The sequence below is a fragment of the Rhipicephalus microplus genome, unplaced genomic scaffold (genome assembly GCF_043290135.1).
Source record: "Rhipicephalus microplus isolate Deutch F79 unplaced genomic scaffold, USDA_Rmic scaffold_28, whole genome shotgun sequence".
Classification (NCBI taxonomy): Eukaryota; Metazoa; Arthropoda; class Arachnida; order Ixodida; family Ixodidae; genus Rhipicephalus; species Rhipicephalus microplus.
The window spans coordinates 37,127-62,759 of record NW_027464601.1 but is presented as its reverse complement, the minus strand read 5'-3'; the positions used below and the strand labels follow the sequence as shown (position 1 = coordinate 62,759).

Genomic DNA, 25,633 nt, shown 5'->3' with positions numbered 1-25,633 from the left:
CGTATACAGGAACATCTGACTGAATACCCATTATATAGTATACGCAGCAGTTTCAATAGATTGCCAGTTGCCATCTAACCGCTTTCGCCGTTTCAGGTCAATTACTTATGACTCTTATTCCAACACCAATTCGTATACCGAAGAATAAAAGTAAATAATCTATAAGCAAATAAGTACATTATAATAATCAATTATCTAAATAAATGTAAAACAACAAGAAATATTCAGGCTCAATGCTTTATTTCAAGGTTGATTTCAGCTTTCGTTTCGGGTCTGCTGAACAGGCAAACTCAACATAAATGTTTCGGTGGCTCATTGAGCTGCATCTTCAATCTCTTCTGTGCGCGGCCTGAACATGACTTCCAGGCTGGTTGCAATAGGGCACATACTTAGCGCCGCTGAAAAAAAAAAACAAATGCATGATGGTCGCGCGTGGTGTAACGTGAACGTTTACAGCACGCAATGATCAATATATTAGTAAGAAAACAGGCAATATCATAAGCGTACGCCCTTGGGTTGAATCGTACATAGATATATTTACGCAGCGTACTGAATCGTGTTTGTTTCTAAATTAGCTACACAGCTATTTCAGTTCGTAATCATATGCACGCCTACTCAGCGAAAAGGCTGTGCCACCACCTCGCAGTTATAAAGATAAGTTCTAAATGCGAAGCATTTCTTAGCAAAGTTTAGCGACTTTGATCGTATCTATCTATCTATCTATCTATCTATCTATCTATCTATCTATTTATCTAGCTATCTGTCTATCTATCTATCTATCTATTTATCTATCTATCTATCTATCTAGCCGCCTTTGACTTATAGCTCTCGTGGCCGTTTAGGTTTTGGTATCAATACCAAACCTGGTGTGATATAACATGACTGAATTACGAACATAACTGACTAGTCCTAACCTAAAATTTATTATATGTATGTCATAAATGTCACGATATACATGCCATAGTCTTGATGCTCTTGCGGTGGTTTTATTCCCTTGATATGTTGCAAAACTGGTATGGTAAGGCATGACAGCATGACGAACACACGCGACATGCCTTTCTCGTCATGCGTGAGATGCGTGTCAATGAACATGTGTCATATCAATCATGACATGCCTGCCATGTAACAGAATGACTACACGCCACACTCATGATGTGCTCACGGCCGATTCGCTAGCTTTGCATATACAGAATTTGGTATTACGAGACGTGAATGGATGGCGAAAGTATGTAACTGGTGCAAATATGATAATCATGATATGCGGGTTATGTAACTACATAACGACATGCCATGCTCACGATGCACTAGCGGCCGTTTCGCTACCTTCCCATGAAATAAATTGGGTAATCTCCTTATACCGGAGGGCTTTGCTGCAGTTGAGCTAACAAATATTCGGACAGGACGCACAACATTGTACTGAAGTATATTTAACACTACTAAATTTAGTGCTTTTACATCACTACTAGGAATTCGAGAAAAAGTACTACCTCCAAATAAAAGAAAAAGCGTGGGTACCTCATTTGCTCCCACCTAGCGAATATATTCATGGGAATTCTAGAAACCGCAATTCTGTCTCACTGTAAGAAGAAACCTGACAAGTACCTTCGGTACTTAGCTGACATAATTATATTATGGGGACATGGGCGCAAAACCTAGATAAATTCACTTCATTGCTGAACTCCTTTCATACAACAATACAGTTCACCTCCGATACCTCGACTAAGCGCATCAACCTTCTAGACACCACCATTTATCTTGAAAATCGTGTACTAAAGTGAACTCTGGAAAAAAAAACATTTGACAAGCAACAATACTAAGAAAATACAAGCTACCACCAGAGATACTGTAAACCGGGCATTTTCAAGAGTCAGGTAAGAAGGTAACGCCGCATATGCATAAAAAGCGAAGATTATGTAAACAGACTTACCGCCTTAATAGATCTATAAGAGAAAGAAACAAACCTCGCACATTCCTCTACAAAGACTATAAGGACGCACTGGAACTGCACCGCAATGAAGCACTACAACCGTCCTCTTAAAGCATGCCAACAGCAACTACGCCTCTTCTCATTACAAAGTTTTCTAATGTTTTCCTGAAGATAAACAACATCCTCACAAAATATTATCCGATTTCAACAACCAATCAGAAGCTTTAAAAATGCTTTCCCAAACCACCTTAGGTCGTCTACACACGCGACCTAACTGCAAGGATATGCTTGTTCACACAAAACTTAAAGCGAAGACTAGAACAACGTCTGGCCCCTGTAGCTGGCCGAGATGCTCAACCTGCAAACATATACAGCTGGCAACCAACATAGAAGCACAACAATTAATTACATCCACAAAGTGACATCGAGCTTCACCTCTACTTGTTTCAACATACTATACAGTTTCGAGTGGTGCACTTGGCGGAAATATTATATAGCCGAAACTGGGTAACCAATTCATGTACAACTGAATGACCACCATGCAGACACAAAACACAGTTTACCAAAAAGTCGTAGGCGCTCACTTCAATCCACAGGACCACACTGTCGACCAAGCATAGCTTGACGTTCTACTAACTAGTTTACGATCACCTCGAAAAACTAAATGCACGGAATCATATTTGCTACACAAATTTCAGTCGCTCCGTCGCTGCACCCGTCAGGAATCAATGCAGCGTGTGGCAATTTGGAGTTGCTAAGGCCATAGAACATTTGGAGCAATATTTAGAAAGACAGTTACACTCAGCCCTCAAATAGACATAACTGGTATTACTTAAAATCTCTCTTAGTCTACATATCGTACCATTGTTATTCTCTTTCATTTTTTTATTTTAAATATAGATATGCTTGTGTCTATATACAACTACGAAGTTTTTGATTTCTATAAATTTCAGCCACTGCTTTTTTTTCTCGCTCTTAAAACCAATCCCGCCGCGCATAGTTAGTCATTGCAAACACAGAAAGTTCTCTGCGTCACCTCCACGCTGCCACCGTTTTTTCCCCGTTTGTTAGCCTTAGGGTCTATTTTCTTCCCACCCCGCCTCATCCATTCCGTTTTTTCTTTCTTTTTTTCTTTGTGTGCCTTTCGTCGATGCTCATTTCCGTTGCATTCTCGATTATCCTTTTTCTCAGCCAACATGCCGATAATTCCTTTAGGCAATTTCGCTGAGAGGGCCACCGACGAGGATACCCAAAAGATATTTTCGCTAATGATTGTCCACATTAAACACGTGATGTTCCGACCCCATCCGGCATCACTTGCTTTTGGCATATTGTCATATAAAAATACGCCGCCTCCCCACTCTCCACCCCCTCTTTTATTATAACCACGTTTCATGTTATGAGTAGCACTCATAGTGTTTCGAGAACAGGTGTAAACCGCTATCGTCGGCAACCTTTTGTAGTGGCCGGACACGGCAACCGTCTGCGGAATTCGAACTTTCAAGCTCTTTAAATTTTTTGTGTCTATAGCGGACACTGCTTTGAAGCACACCCCTCCTAGTTTGCGTGTTTTTCTGCCTGTTTTTTCTCTGTTTTCTTTTTTTCTTCTTTTCTTTCTCTGTCCTACCCCATCCTCTAAGAATATTTTTAATTGAAGTGAATGACGACTGCATGCCTCTGATCTATAGTGTTTCTCTTTCAAGACAGCAAGAGCAAACAGGGACCCACGCCACCTCCAGAAGTGGACGTCACTCTTAGCTTTCTTAAAGAATAAAGCTTCTTAACACGCCAAAGATGACAAGGTGCCTTTGACGAAGAAAGTTTCTTCTATCGAAACGTTGGCCAGCTCGTCCAAGGCACTTCTACAGTTCAACCTGACTATCCCACTACGTGTTTTCATCTGTCAGCTCCCATATAGATTTTTGATTTTGCAAGTTTTGAGCTGCTTGCTGTTTTTAAAGGGACTTTGTAATTTTTTCTGTTCCTGAAGTATTGCAGATAAATGCTCCGGTATCTCTCTAAAGAGACGTTTCACTATCGTGTTATACCATCCGCTATGTGTGGTAAAATGCTAATTTCAAATGCGAAGCATTTCTTAGCCAACTTCAACGACTTCGAGCGTATCTATCAAACCGCCTATGATTTCTATCTCTCCTGGCCGTCTCTATACTGGTATCAATGCCAATATTGATATTACTTAACATGTCTGTATAGGAAGAATAATTGTCTAGTCAAAACATGGAAATCATGATATGTATGCCATGAATGTCACGATTTCGAATTCATAGTCTTGCTGCCATTGCAGGTAGTTTCGTTCACACGACATTTAGCAAAAGTAGTATTATACGACATGACTGCTTTACAAACAGAAATCACAGACCCTTACCTGGTAATCACGACATGCAGGTCATGATTTTTATGTTATGACTAGCCATGGCTACACGGCACGCTCATCGTGCGCTCATGCTTGTTTTGCTAGCTTCAAATGCAAGAAATTTCGTATTGCGGAACGGAAATGAATGACAAAGGTTAATGACACGTCGAAACATAACAACCATGACTTGCGTGTTATGTAAAACACGACTACAAGCTACACTCATAGCACGCTCGCAGCCGTTTTGCTAGCTTCACATTTACCAAATTTGGTATCGGATGACGTTAATAGACGATGTAGGTAAATGACACGCCCAAACATATAATCAAGCTATGTGTGTCTTGTAAAACATGACTACATGCCACGCTCTTAGCGTGCTCCTTGACGTTTTGCTAGCTCCACACATAGGACATTTGGTAATATATGATGTTAATAACACATTCAAATCGTACGTCCAATTAGTTGCCCATTAGATGACGTGAATTACACGTCCAAAGATGATAATCTGGATATGCGAATCATGGAAAAGATGACTACATGCTACGCATATTATGCACTAGTAGCCATTTCGCTAGCAGCATATGTACCGAATTTCGTATCAGCTGACGTGAACAGACGGCAAAGGTAAATGACACATCCGAACATGGTAGTCATGTTCCGTAAAACATGACTGTATGTTACGCTCATGTCATGCTCACGGCCGTTTCACTGGCTCCACATATACCCAATTTGGTATTACGTGACGTGATGCACGATGAAGGTAAATGGCGCGTCCAAACATGATAATCTAGATATGCATGTCATGTAAAACATGACTACATGCTACGCTCACAGCGGGCACGCGGCTCTTTGGCTCGTTCCACATATATTAAATTTTGTATCGCATTACGTGAATTGACGATGAAGGTAAATGACACTTCCAAACATAATAGTGATGACGTGCGTGTGGTGTAAATAATGACTACATGCTGAGCTCATAGCGTCCACACAGTCGTTTAGCTAGCTCCACATATCACGTCATGTGAATAGACTACGAAGGTGAATTACACATACAAACGTAATAATCGTGGCATGCAAGTCATGTGCGGATAAATTTACGTCCACCTTCTAATTGTGCTGACCTTAAAGTTACATATCAACCTCTCTAATTCGTGCTTCGCATTTCATCGATACCAACAGTACGTAGAATCTGTTATTTTTTTACTTATTATATTCGAAAACATTTATTGTTGTCAAAGACATGTGTGCTAAATTATGGCCTTGCTTTTTATAGTAATGGTGTCGATTTCGCTTCGTCGATATACACATTTCAGCCAGATGCTGCTGATCTTCATTATCTTTCTTTGTTTTTGGCGCGTAATGCAGGAAAAAATGAGATGGCACAACGCTAAATATTTATTGAATTTCGCGCCACTCATTCTCGTGACTAGTCTTTCTCAGGACACATTCGTGTAGGTTTCCTGAAATTGAATTTTCCGAAAGCAACCTTATGCAGGTGTCTTTACAACTTTTACTAAAACTAACATTTGTCATTCCTAATCCTACGCGATACAAAATGGTCTTCATATTAACACAAGGTGGAAATAAGAATAGTTCGGAAAATTCCTACCTAAGACAGTGCCGATAAGAACAGTGAGACTGATATCTTGGCAACCTCTCATGATGTTGTCCCCTGTGAAAAGCACACATTCCAAAATTTTTGAGGAAAGTCGTAGAAAAAATAAGTCAATGAAAACGTTGTAAAACGTCAAACTATACCTAATGAATAGTGACTAGAGAACAACATTATCGACTTCAAGTGTGATTTATAAAGTACCTAATTTATTGGATATGAAAATTTAAAGCACGGAAAGATTGAACCGTGAAGAATTCTCTGGGACTTGAACGGGGCAGCATCACGACCTTAGAAAGGTAGTCTTGCTTGATGCTTGGTCTGCCTTTTTAGGAAATCAAGTTTATTCCATAATTTGGCGCCAGTGTGTTATATAACCCAAAGCAATTAAATCAATACAAGTTAAAAAGAATGATATCATTACACGAAATAGTGAAGAAGGTTTACTCAAAGCCAACGGTTAAACAGTGAGTTCTATATTACTGGACTGCTTCTATATAATATTACATCACAGGCATCGTATACTTCAGTAAACTGCGTGAAGTCAAATCCTTGATTGCGTATTCTACTTGAAGATTTAAAACAAGCACAGTAAATTACACCGCATTATCTTGATTTGTTTTCGGTGACAAGTCCGGTTTATAATGAATGATTTAAGAACTGAACGTCCTAATATAGCACGCTCATTGCATTCCTTAGGGCTTATGTACCGAAAAGAAAATCTCGGTCTAACAACGAACTAACAATGAACATATATGAAGTAACAATTTGAGCCTTACCTACGATACGACCCTAATATTCACATCACTTTTTCATGTAGGTGATTGAATAACTCGAGCAATTTCTATTCTGAAGTATATCTGGCACACACTGGAGAAGCCACATTTAAAATACAACTGTGTTGATCATGATGTTGAGACTTTTATGTGTACCACTAGAGTGGGAGAGAATAATGAGCGTGCTTTTCAGCATATTGTGATTGGAAATACTGAAAATATGTCTGAAAGGCGTAATTCAGAGCAGAACGAATAAAATTATATTCACAAATGCAAGATTCCATTTCTTACCTTAAGTACTGCAGAAAGCAGCAGGCAGTAATCGTGAAAATATGGGGTGTTCTGAAGAGACAAATCATCCGCGCTTTTATATACTGTGATTGGCCAAGGGAAGAAATCATAATGTAGCTCACCAGGAAAAAAAAATCAACAGATAGATTAACCGGATAACATGCCACAGTCGCTGAACGCAATGCTATTTAGATGGATGGGTATATTAGCATACGAAAATTGAACTAAATTATATATGAGTAAAATATCAACCTCTTAGAAACACTAATAACGCGTCATATTCCCTCTACGCCTATTTAAGGAATGACACGAACAATTTGATGTGAAAATAAAAGAAACAATAGCTCAGAAAAATTTCATTATGTAATCGGTAATTAAACTGTCACTCAATCAAAAACACATCTCACGCAGCGCATTTGTGTCAAACAAAAATATGATACAAATCGAAGACAATGTTTCGTCCAACATAGATCATCTGCCATTGAAATCAATAAAAAATAATTACGGCTCCATATCTCAAGATGGAGGAATATCATTAGGCCCTGTAGATAAGACGAAAGCTAGTGAAAAAGTTTATTTGAAACCTTCCCGAAAAAGAAATAATTTGCTTGACTTGTAAAACAGCGAGAATGTTTTAGCAAATATTCTCAGCCTCGTGCTTCGAAAATATACTCATATGTGCGACAGTGTGTCCAGCAATTTCAAATATCTTGCAGAATTTTCAAAGACGTTTTTACGACCGCGTATTTTTTATGTAAAACTAGAAGAATAGTCATCTTGGCAGCATTTTGAAAATGTGATAACTTGTGGTTTCTAACAAGTTAGCCAACTAGGATTTGCTTTCTTGTATACAAATTTGTGTTATACTTTCAAGATCCCTGTGCCTGCATCTACGAATGTTGAAAGCTACAACGCTATTGTCATAACACAAAGTTTTTTGTCGGTGGTCCCGAGACGAGTAACAGATTTAGGCTACGACATTACTAGAGGCCAATATGAGGCTGATTAAAAATTAGGGTGACGATATAGTTATCCGCAGGCAAATGTTGCGAATACTTTTATTTACTTAACAATCATGGCTTGTATGTAATAATTCGGTCTCCTGGCAATGTCTGGCCCGGCCGTTTTTGTATAAGCTATTTTTTATAACAAGTCCAGTTCCCGACGTGCCGAAATTCACGTCTTACCTGCAGGTACTTACCGGTCACCGCGACAATGTGTTCACTGCTTCTGCTACGGATACCATGGCCCGGCACTATTCCGCTAACCATACTTGAAGCCCACAACTGCTGTCATTTTCTACACCTTTCTGTACTGTAAAATGTACGAAACTTGGACTGCCCCTGTTCGTCAACCCCTGCCTCGGCATTTACAACAATGAAAGTTCCAGCTCTAACGGTCCGGTCTCTACGGCTTAACCATATTCTTGTGTGACCTGCGTTGGGAAGATGGAGGTCTTGCTGACGAAGCATACCTTCCCAACTTGACGAGCATTAGCAAATGATTTCGAGAGCATAAATACAATCGATCCACTGTGACTTTGACCCCATCTCCGCTATCGACTTGCGAGGATTTCTGAAATAGCAGTTGTCGGGCATGACCACACCAAACGCCCTACTGAACCTGCAGCGTGAATTATTTCCACTTTGAGGCTGCTGCAATATCTTGTTTGGCAGTCATATCTCGGCGTACTGACCATACCAATGGCCATTTAGCTGTGGTACTAGCCAGAAAGTATGTGAACCTCTCTATCGTGGTGTCGTCTACACCTCTCTATTCTCAATTACTGTGGGACTTGTGGCCACGAATTGCGTTACTGCCGTCGTTGCGAGCTGAATGAAAAAATGAATAAAAGAAGAACAAAAAAATGAATGAAAGAATGAATAAAAGAAAGAATGAATGATATTCTCTAAACTGTTCCGGCATCATCGGTCTGCATGCCAATTAAAAGGACCTAAACAAGAGACATAAAGTGAAATAAGGAATAGTTTAGGCTTCAAAATCTAGTCAAGACCCCGAAGAAGCAGCGCTACTTTACGAGGCATTCAAACTATTAATCAGAAAAGGACGCGCCTAGTGCACCATTTTTTACAAGAGCGTTTCAGATAAAATATTGGCGAAATTAATTATGCAGGCATAGTTTTAAATATAGTACTTTTGAAGCAGCAGAAGAGTGCTGTTAGTTAAACTCTAAAAACGGAATAGGCTCCCCCATAGAAAACAGCATCTACCGAAAGTGGAGAAAAAGAACGTGGCTATGAAGAACACTTTACACTCGAGCAAAACTAAAATATTTCCCATTTGTACCATCTTGAGCAATACTTGAAGGTATAATCCGAGTAAGCAAATAATAAGGTTTGTAAAAATTATCGTGCGCCAACTGAACATTTCACCATCTCTGTCGGCGTTAGAGAATTCCACATAACTAATTTCCTCTATTAGACCCGTAACACGTGCTGAATATATTTATTTATGTTCATATTGGAGTACCTGGCTGAACGGCTCCGAAGATTTCCGCGAGCAATAAGTCACTGCTTTCAATGGTGGGTGAAAACATTTCTGGCCATCACCGCGCATCGTTTGCTGCAAAACGTGTTTAACAATCATGGAACTTTGCACCAAAAGTGGACGTGCGCGAGTCGCAAATTGCAGAACTGAGTCAAATACAAGTCCTATGTACTACCAATGGAATATTGGTCCAGCTATTTCGAGGCCAAAAAAACAATTTTCAAGACAGTTACATTATCAAGAGCATATATTTAGTACAAACACTGAAAATATTAACAATGAAAATTTACAATTAACCCGAACCTGAAAAATGCCAGGTATGGTAACTAAGGTAAGCGGTAGGAGCGGTGGCAGCCTACGAGACATTTTGTAAGTGTACACCAAAATTCAGTGGTGACATCACAAATTATGTGGTGATTTGTCATCATTATTTTAAAATAACTGCTGTCAAAAACAATCAAGGCCAAGGATCTCATGATGCGTATAGACCATTTCTGTCACATTCGGTTCGGTGACTAGTATGGCTAGGTTTCATAGTCCCATAAAAGGTTGAACTGCACGTGTCTTGGCGAAAGTCTGTATTGATGGATGATGAATCAAAACTTTATTGGGGTCGTGAAGAATTCCACACCTGTTTTCTAGAGGTAGGATTGCGGGCCGCTCTCACGTAGGGACGGGAATGACTAGCCTCACAGCCACTGCATGCGCCTTCCGGACAGCCTAAAGTTGTTGAATGAGAACCACACTCGCGAGCAATAAATAATGGGAATATTCGGAAAATTTTTCATTTTTTCACTTCTGAAAAGGCGCACGTCCAGCGCATGTGGTTAAAATTACTGCGATTGTGGCAGTCTGGAGAAAGTTATGGAATATCGGAGTAATGGCTATATGTTAATAGGCTAGGGTAGGATTCTGTCTGAAGCATGCGAATGGAGATTGCCTGTGGCCTAGACAACTTTTTTGTGTGGTAATAAAAAGGACCTATGGCCTAATTGATAGTGCTTCGTGATCTCGTTTAAAGATATGAAAATGTCCCAAAAGTGAAGGTTCGGGGCTGATTCCTGTGCCTGAGAAACAAAAGTCCCGGCGCGGTAAGTGAAGCCTCGGGCCTTGGAGTGGGCTAGCTCGTTGGTATTGGGAGGGCCTCTGACCTTCAAGCCAAAGTGAGCAGGGAACCAAATAATAGTGTGGTGGGTGAGTTCCTTGTGGGTTAGAGTTCTAAACATTTCCTTACACACGAAACCAAAAGCGAAGGCCCTATCAGCGGATTTAAAGGTCGCATAAATATCAGTCTTCTGTGGATCAAGCAGAGCTAGTCCAATGGCCATCTGTCCTGCTTTGTAAGAATAAGTGGTTCGAACCGACGCAAAAATTAAAATCTGATCCTTAGTATCTACGGGTACTACTGCAAAGTGATTAGAAACGCCGTACTGGGCGGCATCAAAACAAAATAAATTGCGCCTTCATTCTCCAAACGTGTTAATCTATTAGGGCATCATTGCCGGTGCTGCTTGTTAGGAAAATATTCGCAAAAGATTCGGTAGTTTCAATACGGTCTTTTCAACCTAGGACCATATCGAACAAAGCAATATTCCGATTCTTTAGGCTTTTAATATTCACAAACCGCTAAAGGTGTGACGATTGTGTATGACAGTTGTGTAGCGAGAAAAAAAAATGCACGTGCATGTTTCTAATAATAACAATAATAATAATAATAATAATAATAATAATAATAATAATAATAATAATAATAGAATAATTGAGAACGGAGAGGCGTAGACGACACCACGATAGAGAGGTGCACATGCTTTCTGGCTAGTACCAATGCTAAATGGCCATTGGTAAGGTCAGTACGCCGAGATATTACTGCCAAACAAGATATTGCAGCAGCCTCAAAGTGGAAATCATTCACACTGCAGGTTGAGTAGGGCGTTTGTTGTGGTCATGCCCGACAACTGCTGTTTCAGAAATCCTCGCAAGTCGATAGCGAAGATGGGGTCAAAGTCACAGTGGATCGACTGTTTTTATGCTCTCGAAAGCATTTGTCAATGCTCGTCAAGTTGGGAAGGTATGCTTCGTCAGGAAGACCTCCATCTTCCCAACGCACGTCATACTTGAATATGGTTAAGCCGTAGAGAAAGGACCGTTAGTGCTGGAACTTTCGTTGTTGTAAATGTCGAGGCAGGGGTTGACGAACAGGGGCAGTCCAAGTTTCGTACATTTTACAGCACAGAAAGGTGCAGAAAATGACAGGAGAGTTGGGCTTCAAGTAAGGCTAGCGGAAGAGTGCAGGACCATAGTATCCGTAGCAGAAGCGGTGAACACATTGTCGTGGTGAAAGGTAAGTACCTGCAGGTAAGACGTGAATTTCGGCGCACGTCAGGAACTGGACTTGTTATAAGAAATAGGTGATACAAAAAACGCCTGGACCAGACATTGCCAGCAGACCCAATTATTACATACAAGCCATGATTGTTAAGTAAATAAAAGTACTCGCAAGATTTGCATGCGGACAACTATATCGTCACCTTAATTTCTAATCAGGCTCATATTGGCCTCTGGTAATGTCGTAGCCTAAATCTGTTACTCGTCTCGGGACCACAGACAAAAAAATTTTGGGTTATGACAATAGCGTTGTAGCTTTCAACATTCGTAGATGCAGGCAGAGGGATCTTGAAAGTTTAACACAAAATTTGTATACAAGAAAGCAAATCCTAGTTGGCTAAATTGTTAAAAACCACAAGTTATCACATTTTCAAATTGCTGCCAAGAAGACTATTCTTCTAGTTTAACATAAAAAATACGCGGTCATAAAAACGTCTTTGAAAATTTTGCAAGATTTTTGAAATTGCCCGACAAACTCGCACATACGAGTAGATTTTCGAGGCATGAGGCTGAGAATATTTGCTAAAACATTCTCGCAGTTTTACAAGTCAAGCAAAGTATTTTTTTTTTCGGGAAGGTTTCAAATAAACTTTTTCACTAGCTTTCGTCTTATCTACAGGGCCTAATGATGTTCCTCTATCTTGAAATATGAAGCCGTAATTATTCTTTATTGATTTCAATGGCAGAAGATCCATGTTGGACGAATCATTGTCTACGATTTGTATAATATTTTTGTTCGACACAAATGAGCTGCGCGAGATGTGTTTTTGATTGAGTGACAGTTTAATTACCGAATACTTAATGAAATTTTTCTGATTTATTGTTTTTTTATTATCACATCAAAATGTTCGTGTCCTTTCCTAAATATGTGTAGAGGGAGTATGACGTGTTATTTGTGTTTCTAAGAGGTTGACATTTTAGTCATATATAATTTATTTCAATTTTAGTATGCTAATATACCCATCCATCTAAATAGCATTGTGTTCAACGACTGTGGCATGTTATCTGGTTAATCTATCTGTTAATTGTTTTTCATGGTGAGCTACATTATGATTGCTTACCTTGGCTAATCACTGTATATAAAAGTGCGGGTGATTTGTCTCTTCAGAACACCGCATACTTTCACGATTACTGCCTGCTGCTTTCGGAAGTACTTAAGGTAAGAAATAGAACTTCACATCTGTGAATATAATTTTATTCGCTCTGCTCTGAATTACGCCTTTAAGACATATTTTCATTATTTCCAATCACAATATGCTGAAAAGCACGCTCATTATTCTCTCCCACTCTAGTGGTACACATAAAGATCTCACCATCATGATCAACACAATTGTTATTTCTAATGTGGCTATTCCAGTGTGTGCCAGACATATTTCAGAATAGAAAATGCTCGAGTTATTTAATCATCTACAAGAAAAAAATGTTGTGAGTATTAGGGCCGTATCGTAGGGAAGGCTCAGATTGTTAGTTCATATATGTTCAATGTTGGTTTGTTGTTAGACCGAGATCTTCTCTTCGGTACATAAGGCCAAAGGAATGCAATGAGCGCGCTATATTAGGACGTTCAGTTGTTAAATCGGTCATTAAATACCGGACTTCTCACCGAAAACAAATAAAGATAATGCGGTGTAATTTGCTGTGCTTGTTTTAAATATTCATGTAGAATACGCAATCAAGGATTTGACTTCACGCATTTTACTGAAGTATAAGATGCCAGTGATGTAATATTATATAGAAGCAGTCCAGTGTTATCGAACTCACTGTTTAACCGTTGGCTTTGAGTAAGCCTTCTTCACTATTTCGTGTAATGATATCACTTTTTAACTTGTATTGATTTAATTGTTTTGGGTTATATAACACACTGGCGCCGAAATATGGAAGAAACTTGATTTCCTAAAAAGGCAGACCAAGAATCAAGCAAGACATCCCTCCTAAGGTCGTGATGCTGCCCCGTTCAATTCCCAGAAAATTCTTCACGGTTCATTCTTTCCGTGCTTTAAATTTTCATATCCATAAATTAGGTACTTTATAAATCACACTTGAAGTTCATAATGTTGTTCTCTATTCAATATTCATTAAGTATAGTTTGACGTCTTACAACGTTTTCATTGACGTATTTTTTCTACGCCTTTCCTCAAAAATTTTGGAATGTGTGCTTTTCACAGGGGACAACATCATGAGAGGTTGCCAAGATATCAGTCTCGCTGTGCTCATCGGCACTGTCATAGGTAGGAATTTTCCGAACTATTGTTATTTCCACCTTGTGTTGTTATGAAGACCATTTTGTATCACGTAAGATTAGGAATGACAATTGTTAGTGTTATGTCTTCACAACTTGGGAGCCGACTAGCCAACACACACATGTTTATTTCAACGAGCAATACAACGGAAAAGAATCGCACCGCACACCCGCGGCGGTCTTATATCTAACAAAGAACTTAACAGTGACGTCAGAGAGCCAGACACTTCCATGTGCATCTTATCTTATATACGACACGCGCTCTATCTTGGGTAGTATTACACAACACTCCTTCCCCCCCCCCAAGTGTTTTTTTTTTTTTAGTACCGATCCGGCGGTCGTCTTTGCCGGGTGCTGCGTCGAAGTTCCGGAAGTTCCGGTGGGGAAGATTGAGTCTCGCCCCCGCCGCAGTCCCCACCAGCAGATGAAAGGCCCGGTAGGTTGACCGGTTCTTTGTTTGTATCTTCTGCCTGCTCCTCGACTTGATCGGGGTCGGCCGTCTCTCGTGCGCCCTCGATGGGTACAGGGGCACCTAAAGACCTGCGAGGCACAACGTCTTGGGTGCATGCGGGAAGTTCGTAGTTTGCAGACGGCACCTGAACCGAAGGCGGGAAACACTCCTGGAATGTTCGTGGTCTCATATGATCAACATGCACGTACCTCTCCTCGTTCCCTATCCCTATCACATAAGTGCTTAAACTCTCGCGTTTTTTTACCTTACCGCTCAACCACTCTCCTTCCCCGGGGCGCAGTCCTTGTACGAGGACGTCTTCCCCTTCCTCGAAGTCTCTCCAAGCTCCACGTCGCCGATTGGCTGCCTGCCTTGTTCGCTCTAGCTTTTCTTTCATCCTTTGCTCGATATCTGGATGGAGAAAGCTCAACCTGGTTCTAGGTTTCCACGATAAGAACAGCTGGGCCGGCGTCTCTTCAGTAACACCTGTTGGCGTGTTCCTATAATTGAATAGGAATTGGTCGATCCGCTGCTGGAGAGACTTCATCCGCCCATTCTTCTGCTCGTCCATGACCTGCTTAAGAAGATTTTTCTTTAACGTCTGTACACAACGCTCTGCGCTGCCATTCGATGCCGGGTGATAAGGCGGCGATTTAGTGTGCCGGATGCCATTACGACTCATGAACGTCTCGAAAAGTTCCGAAGTAAATTGGGGCCCATTGTCTGTTACCACTTCTTCCGGTAATCCGTACGCGGCAAATACGGTGCGCAATTTCTCTATTGTCTTTTCGCTATTAGTTGACCTCATCAGAAACACTTCAACCCACTTGGAGTACGAATCAATAAGTACTAGGAACCAATGCTGGTCTCGATGCGCAAAATCTAAGTGCACACGCTCCCACCGGCGCCCCGCCACTCCCCATGACATCACCGGAACCTTGGGCGCCGCATTTTGCGTCAACTGGCATGTTACACATTCTTTAACTTTTTGCTCAACATCCGGCGTAAGGCGAGGCCACCATACGTGGCTTCTAGACAGCATTTTCATACGTGCCATTCCAGGATGGCCCTCGTGCAACAGTGATAGCACTTTGTCGCGGAGAGACAATGGTACTATCACCCGGTTTCCCCACGTCACACATTCTCTGTCAACAGAAAGCTCGTGGCGTCGCACAAAATAGGGCGCCAGTGCATCGTCAGACACTTTTGAAGGCCAACCGCTCTGCGTGTAAAACAACACTTTTGACAACAGGCTGTCTGTTCTCGTTTCCCTTCTGATGTGTTCTGCGGAGAGTGGGAGCTCGTCTAGCATCGAAAAGCCGATGTACTCCGACACGTCATCAGAGTTCCGAAGCGGCAGGCGCGATAGTGCGTCTGCATTGCCTATATCGCGTGATTTGCGATAAACCCATTTGTACTCATACGCAGCAATCTGCAGAGCCCATCGCTGCACGCGTGCCGCTGACATCGCAGGAATCGGCCTATCCTCTCCCAATAATCCCGCCAAGGGCTGATGGTCTGAGTATATTACAAATTTTCGCCCAAAAAGGTACTTGTGAAACTTCTTTAACCCGTACACGACAGCCAGTGCTTCTTTTTCGATATGGGCGTACGCCTGCTCTGTTTTAGTGAGCGTTCTAGAGGCAAAAGCGATTGGCCTTTCTTCTGATCCTACCTTGTGAAAAAGGACTGCGCCTAAACCATACGCAGATGCGTCACAAACGAGCCCTAGCTCCCTTGAAGGGTTATAGTAGGTGAGTACGGACGTGCTCAGCAACCAGCTCTTGGATGCTTTGAAGGCTTTTTCGGCGACCTCCGTCCATTCCCACTTGGCATTCACAGCTAGCAAGTCATGCAGTGGCTTAAGTTGTGCTGACATGTTCGGTACGAACTTCCCATAGAAATTTATCAAGCCTAGGTAAGCCCTCAACTCATTCTTGTTCTTTGGAGTCGGTGCTTCTTTTATAGCACGCACCTTGTCCTCTGAAGGGCGGATTCCGCTTTCCCCAATCACGTGCCCCAAATAAGTCACAGACTTCTCAAAAAACTTGCATTTTTCTTTCCGCAATTTCACCCCTCGTTCCTGGAACCTTGTCAGCACAGCTTCCACCCTATCATAACACTCTTCCATCGTTTCCCCCGCTATTAACACATCATCAAGATAACATGACACTCTGTCCAACCCCTTCAGCATATCATCCATTACCGCTTGGAAAATGGATGGAGCACTTGTTATACCGTACGGCATACGTGTATATTGAAAAAGGCCTAGGTGGGTGTTGACAGTGACCAAGGGTTGCGACTCGGGGTGCAGCTGCAACTGTTGGTACGCTGTCGACAGGTCAAGGACAGTAAACCACTTGCATCCATGCAGCGCTACAAACGTATCTTCCATTGTTGGCAGAGGGTAATAATCAGTTCTCAGACAACGGTTTAGGGTCACTTTGTAGTCTCCGCATATTCGCACTTTGTTGTTTGCCTTGGGGACAACTACTAGAGGCGTTGCCCATTCACTGTGTTTTACTGGAACCAGTACTCCAGATTCCACTAGCGACTGCAACTCCGACGCTACCGCGTTCCGGAGTGCGAATGGCACAGGCCGATGTTTGCAGAAAACAGGCGTACAGCTGTCTTTTAGCACCAGTTTGACCGACGTGTCAGCTATCAGTCCTAGTGATTGATTAAACACTTCCGAAAATTTTTCGATGAGTGCGGCTGATCTATCATGTGTGTTTGCTTTATCAAAGTTGATATTACACACGCTTGCCCAATTCAGCTTCAAAGCCTCTAGCCAGTTGCGGCCCAACAACAAAGTGTCACAATTTTTTTCCGTCCGGACTACAATCAACGGCAAGGTCTCGGTTTGCCCGTCGTGCTCTACATGCACCGTCAACTTTCCGGCAACTGCTAGTGTGGAACCGCCATACGTTTTTAACCGTAAACTACATCTTTCTAGGGGTACATTCGGCCAATACTGTCTGTACATTTTTTCTGGCACAATAGACACAGAGGCTCCGGTATCAACCTGCATCGTGACATTCCTGCCTGCGATCTTAACTTTCACAGCGTAGCCACCGTGACTACTCCGACATGAAAAAATATGACTAAGCAAGACCTCGTTCTCACCACTTTTATCGTCCCAGTCACCAGAGTCTTCTAAGCCAGTACCATCGATGAGAGAATGCACCGAACGTGGCGTTGTTCTGCAGACCCTTGCCAGGTGTCCCACCTTTTTGCAGGCACGACATCGATATTTGCGAAAAGGGCAGGTGGTGGCGTCATGCGCTGCTCCGCAACGCGAACAGTCCGTCGCCTCGGCATGCCGCTCCGCGTTACCGCTCACGCCCCTTTTCGTACCTGTGGACCGTTGGGGGTGGTGTGGCCGCACCAAGTTCACGTCACCGAGTTCTTTGGGGTGAATTTTTCTGGTTTCTGTGCGAGCGAGTTCCCCACTTTTCGCCAGGTCATAGGCAGCTTGAAACGTCAGGGTACTCTTCTTAAGCAGCCCTGCTTGTGCCGTTTCATCTCTCAGTCCGGCCACGAACCGATCCCGCAGGGCGTCATCCAAGAATTGGCCGAACTCGCACGATCCAGCCAGCCTTTTTAATTCTAACGCAAATGCGGCAACTGACTCATTTTCCCGCTGCGACCGACGGTTGAACCGGAATCTTTCCGCTATCACCAAAGGCTTCGGGGAATAGTGCCCTTTCAGTATTTGGAGCAGTTCGTCGTACGTTTTCTCTTCCGGCTTGGTCGGGGCCAATAAATTCTTCAACGTGCGGTAGGCCTGTTTTCCAATGGCGGTGACAAAGACTGACACCTTCAAGTCTTCACTGACCTGGGTCGCCCGGACGTAATGTTCAAAGCGTTCCGCATATGAGTCGAAGTCTTCGTCTCCCTCTTCCGTGAACGGCTCAAACCGGCCAAAGGAAACCATGTCGTGGTAATCCACCAGGACGCTTTCCGCTCCTAGAATACTGGTGCCGTGACGTGAGCTACAGCCGAGGCCCGGCTAACGTGCCCGAGTATCATCCCATCCTCGTCGCCACTGTTATGTCTTCACAACTTGGGAGCCGACTAGCCAACACACACATGTTTATTTCAACGAGCAATACAACGGAAAAGAATCGCACCGCACACCCGCGGCGGTCTTATATCTAACAAAGAACTTAACAGTGACGTCAGAGAGCCAGACACTTCCATGTGCATCTTATCTTATATACGACACGCGCTCTATCTTGGGTAGTATTACACAACAGTTAGTTTTAGTAAAAATCCTGAAGACACCTGCAAAAGGTTACTTTCAGAAAATTCATTTTCAGGAAACCTACATGAATGTCACCTGAGAAAGTCTAGATACGAGAACGAGTGGCGCGCACTTCAATAAAGTTTTAGCGTTATGCCATCTCAATTTGTCCTGCATTACGCGCCGAAAACAAAGAAAGATAATGAAGATCAGCAGCATCTGGCTAATATGTATATATCGACGAAGTAAAATCGACACCATTACTATAAAAAGAAAAGCCATAAATTAGCATACATGCCTTTGACAACAATAAAGGTTTTTGAATATAAAAAGTAAAAAAATAACAGATTCCACGTACTGTTGGTATCGATGATTTGCGAAGCACGAATTAGAGAAGTTGATATGTAATTTTAAGGTCAGCACAATTAGGAGGTGGACACAAATTATTCCGGACATGACTTGTATGCCACGATTAGGTTTGTATGTGTAATTCACCTTCGTAGTCTATTCACGTCACGTGATACAAAATTTACTGTCACATGACGTGATATGTGGAGCTAGCGAAACGACTGTGTGGACGCTATGAGCTCAGCATGTAGTCATAATTTACATCACACGCATGTCATGATTATCATGTTTGGACGTGTCATTTACCTTCATCGTCCATTCCCGTAATGCGATACAAAATTTATTATAGGTTGAACGAGCCAAAGAGCCGCGTGTGCGCTGTGAGCGTAGCATGTAGTCATGTTTTACATGACATGCATATCTAGATTATTTTGTTTGGACGCGCCATTTACCTTCATCGTGCATCACGTCACATAATACCAAATTGGGTATATGTGGAGCCAGTGAAAATATGTGGAGCCAGTAAATGTTTTACGGAACATGACTACCATGTTCGCATGTGTCATTTACCTTTGCCGTCTGTTCACGTCAGCTGATACGAAATTAGGTACATATGCTGCCAGCGAAATGGCTACTAGTGCGTAATATTCGTAGCATGTAGTCATCTTTTCCATGATTCGCATATCCAGATTATCATCTTTGGACGTGTAATTCACGTCATCCAATGGGCATATATTTGGACGTATGATTTGAATGTGTCATTAACATCATATATTACCAAATGTTTTATGTGTGGAGCTAGCGCAACGTCAAGGAGCACGCTAAGAGCGTAGCATGTAGTCATGTTTTACATGACACACATATCTTGATTATATGTTTGGTCGTTTCATTTACCTCCATCGTCTAATCACGTCATCTGATACCAAGTTTGGTATATGTGGAGCTAGCAAAATGGCTGCAAGCGTGCTATGAGTGTAGCTTGTAGTCGTGTTTTACATAACACGCAAGTCGTGGTTGTTATGTTTGGACGTGTCATTAACCTTTGTCATTCATTTCCGTTCCGCAATACAAAATTTCTTACATTTGATGCTAGCAAAACGACCATGAGCGCACCATGAGCGTGCTGTGTAGCCATGGCTAGTCATAACATGAAAATCATGACCTGCATGTCGTGATTACCAGGTAAGGGTCTGTGATTTCTGTTTGTAAAGCAGTCATGTCGTATAATACTACTATTGCTAAATGTCGTGTGAACGAAACCACTTGCAATGGCAGCAAGACACTGAACTCTAAATGAGGACATTCATGACATACGTATCATGATTTCCTAGTTTTGACTAGACAATCATTGTTGCTATACGGTCATGTTAAGTAATATCAATATTGGCATTGATACCATTTTCAAGACGGCCAGGAGAGATAAAAGTCTAAGGCGGTTTGATAAATACGCTCGAAGTCGTTGAAGTTGGCTAAGAAATGCTTCGCATTTGAAATTAGCATTTTACCACACATAGCGGTTGGTATAACACGATAGTGAAACGTCTCTTTAGAGAGCTACCGGAGCATTTATGTGCGATACTTCAAGAACAGAAAAAATTACAAAGTCAATTTAAGAACGGCAAGCAGCCTAACGCTTGCAAAATCAAAAATCTATATGGGAGCCGACAGGTGGAAACACGTAGTGGGATAGTCAGGTTGAACTGTAGAAGTGCCTTGGACGAGCTGGCCGACGCTTCGATAGAAGAACCTATCTTCGGGAAAGGCACCTTGTCATCTTTCTCGTGTTAGCTTTGAGAAAGTTTAGAGTGACGTCTTCTTCTGGTGGTGGCGCGAGTCCCTGTTGGCTATTGCCGTCTTGAAAGAGAAAAATTATAGATCAGAGGCATTCAGTCGTCATTCACTTCAATTTAAAAATATTTTTGGAGAATGAGGTAGGACAGAGAAAGAAAAGAAGAAAAAAAGAAAAACAGAGAAAAAAAGAGGCAGAAAAACACGCAAACGATAAGGGGTGCGCTGTAAAGCAAAGTCCGCTATGGCCACAAAAAATTTAATGAGCTTGAGGTTCGAAGTCCGCAGACGGTTGCCGTGTCCGGCCACTACAAAAGGTTGCCGACGATAGCCGTTTACACCTGTTCTCGAAACACTGTGAGTGCTACTCATAACAAGAAACGTGGTAACAAGAAAAAAAGGGGGGGGGAGGCGGCGTACATTTCTATGCCAAGATGCCGAAAGTAAGTGATGCTGCAATGGATGGGGTCGGAAGATTGCGTAATTATTGTGAATAGTCATTGGCGAAAATATCTTTTGTGTATCCTCGTCGGTGGCCCGCTCAGCAAAATTGCCTAAAGAACTTATCGGCATGTTGGCTCTGAAAAAGAATAAGTGAGAATGCAACGGAAATGAGCAACGACAAAAGACACACAAAGAGAAAAAGAATGAAAAAACGGAATGGATGAGGTAGGGTGGGGTTAAGTGGGACGCTAAGGCTAACAAATGGGGAAAAAGAGTGTGGCAGGGTGGAGGACACGCAAAGAACTTTCTGTGTTGGGAATGACTAACGATGCTCGGCGGGATTGGTTTTAATAGCGAGAAAAAAAAAGCAGTGGCTGAAAGTTCTAGAAATCAAAAACTTCGTAGTTGTATATAGACAAAAGCATATTTATGTTTAAATTAAAAAAATGAAAGAGAATAACGATGGTACGATATGTAGACTAGGAGAGATTTCATGTATTACCAGTTATGTCTATTTGAGGGCTGAGTGTATCTGTCTTTGTAAATTTTGCTGCAATTGAGCTATGGCTTTCAGCAACTCCAAATTGCCACACGCTGCATTAATTCCGGACGGGTGTAGCGATGAACGACTGAAATTTGTGTATCAAATACGATTCCGTGCATTTAGTTTTTCGAGGTGATCGTAATTTAGTTAGTAAAACGTAGAGCTATGCTTGGTCGACATTGTAGTCCTGTGAATTTAAGTGAGTGGCTACGACTTTTGGTGAACTGTGCTTTGTGTCTGCACGGTGGCCATACAGTCTTACATGAATTCGCTGCCCTATATATCACTTTCGCCTATATATTATTTCCGCCAAGTGCCACACTCGAGACAGTATAGTAGGTTGGTACAAAAAAGGGTGAAGCTCGATGTCACCTTGTGGATGTAATCAAATGTTTGCTTCTACGTTGGTTGCCAGCTGTATGTGTTTGCAGGTTGAGCATCTCGGCCAGCCACAGGGGCCAGAATTTGTTCTAGTCATTGCTTTAAATTTTGTGTGAACAAGCATATCCTTGCAGTTAGGTCGCGTCTGTAGACGACCTAAGGTGGTTTGGCAAAGATTTTTTTAGAGTTTCTGGTTGGTTGTCGAAATTGGATGATATTTTGTGAGGACGTTGTTCATCTTCAGAAAAGTATTAGAAAACTTTGTAGTAAGATGAGGCGTATGCTTGCGGTTGGTGTGCTTTAAGAGCACGGTTGTAGTGCTTCATTGCGGTACAGTTCCAGTGCGTCTATGTAAAAGATTGTGCAAGGTTGATTTCTTTCTCTTGGTGATCGTTTTAGAGTGGTAAGTCTGTTTACGTAATCTTCGTTTTTATGCATATGTGGCGTAACCTTCTTACTTGACTCTTGAAAATGCCCTTTTGACAGTATCTCTGGTGGTGGCTTGTATATTCTTAGTACTGTTGCTTGTCAATTGTTTTTTTTTACAGCGTTGATTTTAGTACACCATTTTCAAGATAAATGGTGGTGTCTAGAAAGTTGATGCGGTTAGTCGAGGAATCGGAGGTGAACTTTATTGTTGTATGAAATGAGTTCAGCAATCAAGTGAATTTATCTAGTTTTTGCACCCATGTCTCCATAATATAATTATGTCAGCTAAGCACCGAAGGTACGTGTGAGGTTTCTTCTCACAGTGAGACAGGATTTAGGTTTCTAGAATTCCCTTGAATATATTCGCTAAGTGGGAGCAAATGAGGTACCCATGCTTTTTCTTTTGTTTGGTGGCAGTAGTTTCTCTCTAATTCCAAGTAGTGATGTAAAAGCACTAAATTTAGTAGTGTTAAATATACTTCAGTACGATGTTGTGCGTTCTGTCCGAATATTGTTAGCTCAACTGCAGCAAAGCCCTCGGGGATAGGGATATTACCAAATTTATTTTATGGGAAGGTAGCGAAACGGTCGCTAGCGCATCATGAGCATCGCATGTAGTCATGTAGTTACATCACCCGCCTGTCATGATTATCATGTTTACACCAGTCACATACTTTCGCCATTCATTCACGTCCCGTAATACCAAATTCTGTATATGCAAAGCTAGCGAAACGGCCGAGAGCACATCATGAGTGTGCATGTAGTCATGCTGTTACATGGCACGCATGTCATGATTGACATGGCACATGTTGTTGCGTGACACGCATATCACGCATGACATGAAAGGCATGTCGCTTGTGTTCGCCATGCAGTCATGTCATACCATAACAGTTTTGCAACAAATCAATTGAATAAAACCACCGCAAGAGCATCAAGACTGTGGCATGTAAATCGTGAGATTTATGACATCCATGTCATATTTTTAGGTTAGGACTAGTCAGTTATGTTCGTAATACAGTCATGCCATATCATACCAGGTTTGGTATTGATACCAAAATCTAAACGGCTAGGAGAGCTATAAGTCGCAGGCAGCAAGATAGATAGATAGATAGATAGATAGATAGATAGATAGATAGATAGATAGATAGATAGATAGATAGATAGATAGATAGATAGATAGATAGATAGATAGATAGATAGATAGATAGATAGATAGATAGATAGATAGATAGATAGATAGATAGATAGATAGATAGATAGATAGATAGATAGATAGATAGATAGATAGATAGATAGATAGATAGATAGATAGATAGATAGATAGATAGATAGATAGATAGATAGATAGATAGATAGATAGATAGATAGATAGATAGATAGATATATAGATAGATAGATAGATAGATAGATAGATAGATAGATAGATAGATAGATAGATAGATAGATAGATAGATAGATAGATAGATAGATAGATAGATAGATAGATAGATACGCTCAAAGTCGCTAAACTTTTCCAAGAAATGCTTCGAATTTAGAACTTATCTTTATAACTGCGAGGTGGAGGCACAGCCTTTTCGCTAAGTAGGCGTACATATGATTACGAACTGAAATAGCTGTGTAGCTAACTTAGAAACAAACACGATTCAGTACACTGGGTAAATATATCTATGTACGATTCAAGCCCAAGGGCGTACGTTTATGATATTGCCTGTTTTCTTACTAACATATTGATCATTGAGTGCTGTAAACGTTCCCGTAACACAACGCGCGACCATCATGCATTTTTTTTGTTTTTTTCAGCGGCACTAAGTATGTGCCCCCTTGCAGCCAGCCTGGAAGTCATGTTCAGGCCGCGCACAGAAGAGATTGCAGATGCAGCTCAATGAACCACCGGAACATTTATGTTGAGTTTGCCTGCTCAGCAGACCCTAAACGAAACCTGAAATCAGCCTTGAAATAAAGCATTGAGCCTGAATATTTCTTTTTGCTTTACATTTATTTAGGTATTTTAATAATGTAATGTATTATTTGCCCATTGTTTATTTATTTATATTCCTCGCTATACGAATTGTTGCAATAAGAGTCATAAGGAACTGACCTGAAATGGCGAAAGCGGTTAGATGGCGAACGGCAAACTATTGAAACTGCAACGTACACTATACAATGGGTATTCAATTAGATGTTCCTGTATGCGAGCGTAAATTATGACACTGTGTCCAGAAAACTGCACAATATGTTCGCAAGCAATTATTAACTCACCTATATATTATTTCGAAAGTTATACCTACCCATGGCAGCCCAGTGCTAAAAAAGATATTAAAGTTTCCTGTTAATAACTAGAAGAGTTTGGTAGAGCTTTCGGCTAAATAAATACTCAGCCAAATATGACATCAGATGCTTCTTAGATGCAGTATTTATATGCAGTAATCATGACAATAGTACGCTAAATTTATACAAACAATAAATGCCTTCATTATATAGGAATATTATTGTGCTACGTGTATGCCTATGCGAATGCGAATAAAATGAAACAAGGTAATGGCGTTCAAAACAAGAATTGCTTTTCTTACTGCAAGGTTGCGACCCGGTATATGAGTGTTTTTTCGAAACTGGAAGTATGCTAGAGTTCGAGTGGGCGAATATTCGAAGATTTGAAATGATATATCGAGTAACCTTTTTTCCTGTCGGTACTTGAATGAAATTGTGCATATTTTAAAGAGAGAATATTTTGCGAATAAGTAGTGACGAGAAATGCCCCAGAGAAGGAGACGTTGGAGCAACGAGAAGTAGCGTTTTTTTTTTTCATTACTCGGGAGGTGCATGCAAGTAATGTACATAATGACTATCCATTCTGTACTGTGCATTTTGACGCGCTTTTGCTTGACCCGCC

At 41.4% G+C, this 25,633-nt stretch overlaps 2 long non-coding RNA genes across 2 annotated transcripts; one reads left to right on the top strand and one right to left on the bottom strand.

Annotated features, from left to right (window-relative positions):
* Window positions 1-221: 221 nt before the first annotated feature.
* LOC119187122 (uncharacterized) lies at window positions 222-7,088 on the bottom strand. Its single transcript, XR_005111801.2, has 3 exons — window positions 6,981-7,088; window positions 5,911-5,973; window positions 222-398 (listed from the first exon to the last, which is right to left on the bottom strand). It is a non-coding gene; the product is annotated as an uncharacterized LOC119187122 (long non-coding RNA).
* Window positions 7,089-12,932: 5,844 nt separating this feature from the next.
* On the top strand, window positions 12,933-24,720 carry LOC119159898 (uncharacterized). The gene is made up of 3 exons (XR_012889128.1): window positions 12,933-13,032; window positions 14,039-14,101; window positions 24,544-24,720. It is a non-coding gene; the product is annotated as an uncharacterized LOC119159898 (long non-coding RNA).
* Window positions 24,721-25,633: the final 913 nt, after the last annotated feature.